Source organism: Schistocerca nitens, chromosome 2 (assembly GCF_023898315.1).
Source record: "Schistocerca nitens isolate TAMUIC-IGC-003100 chromosome 2, iqSchNite1.1, whole genome shotgun sequence".
NCBI lineage: Eukaryota > Metazoa > Arthropoda > Insecta > Orthoptera > Acrididae > Schistocerca > Schistocerca nitens.
The window spans coordinates 410,957,495-410,959,103 of NC_064615.1; the positions used below are offsets into that span (position 1 = coordinate 410,957,495).

Genomic DNA, 1,609 nt, shown 5'->3' on the forward strand with positions numbered 1-1,609 from the left:
TTTACGGGAAGGTGTCTGCGGTGAGTGACAGTAGGAGAACACTAGACAGTTGTTGTGAAGAGCAGCTAGCTCTATAAGAAGAAAAATGTAAGTTAATGCAGATGAGTAGGAAAACAAAATCTGTAATGTTCGGATTCAGGATTAGTAGTGTGCTGGTTGACACAGCCACGTCATTTAAATATCTAGGCCTAACCTTTTAAAGCGATATGAAATGGAACGAGCGTGTAAGGATTGTAGAAGGGAAGGCGAATGGCCGACTTTAGCTTATTGGGGAATTTTAGGAAAGTGAGATTCACCCGTAAAGCAGAATGCATACGGGACACTAGTGCGACCAATTCTTGACTACTTCTCGACTGTTGGTGATCCGCGTCAGGTTGGATTGAAGGAAGACATCGTAGCAGTTCAGAAGTTGGTTGTTAGATTTCTTACTGGCAGGTTCTAACAACATGCAAGTATTGCGGAAATGCTTCAGGGACTCAATTGGGAATCTCTGGAGGTAAGGCGACATTCTTTAAGAGGAAAAATATTGAGAAAATATAGAGAACCAGCATCTACAGCTGACTGCATAACGATTCTACTGCCGCTGACGTACATTTCGCGTATGGGCCACGAAGATAAGAAAAATTTGGGCTCTATTTGCTAGTGGAACAGCGACGCATCGTACTGTGGCGTGCGGAGGAGTATGTATGCATATGTATATGTATATGTAGAAGTAGATGGGGACATTAATGCCAGGTTCCCCTTCAAGACGAATAAATCGTTCGCCTTTTACTAAATATTTTCGTGGAAGGAGACATAAATGTAGATGTGGTCATTAACACTGCTATATTTTGAGAGTAGCAAGCTACATGTTGGCACCAAATTTCACATTTCCCCTCTCTCATCATGATACTGAAAGGCTGCAGTCGATCCACCTTTCATGGAACTTTGTAATCTTATTAAGTTCTGCAGAGTGTTTTTTCTCTGCCTGTGTTTTCTTAGACTGTTATCACCCCAGGGGGAAAGATCACGTTAGGAAACGGTCTGATTGATATTTTCCCTCAATTTTATTACGCTTGATATTCAGCATCTCGTGTGCCTGTACTCGTCTTTCTCAAACATGGATGATTGCTTGGTTGCGTGAATGTAATTGCAAACACAAGCACACTGGTAAATAAAGTTAGACATCCTCAGCTTCACCTTGTAGGCGGCAACAGCCCTTGGGTTTAAGTCTCCGATGCTAGCTTGCGGCGCTAGTTCGGCGGGACGTTTATCTTCTCGTCCTTTCCTGAGACGAGGTATCGCGATTCGTTCCTTCAGACAAACGCGCATGGAAACGGTTGTCCAAATTTTAGACGTTGAATCGGTGGAAAATTCTAAGTGGAGGAACCAGGCGTCGTGTCTGCTGTCTTCTGAGTGGAGGAGACGCCTTGTACCACTACAATTTCGGTTTGTCAATTGGTCAGTTGGCCACCGTCAAATTTTCTTCTCTCTCTGTCCACGGGGTTGAAGTAGGTTGCATTTTGTTCAGAGATAGGAGTCGCCGTTCGGGGATCTGGTGAGTATGACATATCGCTGCAGAGTGTGACATATCGCTGCAGCGTGCTCTTGTAATGTGACTTTGGACTTC

General features: G+C 44.0%; 1 non-coding gene across 1 annotated transcript; it reads left to right on the top strand.

Moving 5' to 3' along the window:
• Positions 1-727: 727 nt before the first annotated feature.
• Positions 728-850, top strand: LOC126237713 (U5 spliceosomal RNA). The gene has a single exon (XR_007545171.1). It is a non-coding gene; the product is annotated as a U5 spliceosomal RNA (small nuclear RNA).
• The last annotated feature ends 759 nt before the right edge of the window (positions 851-1,609 follow it).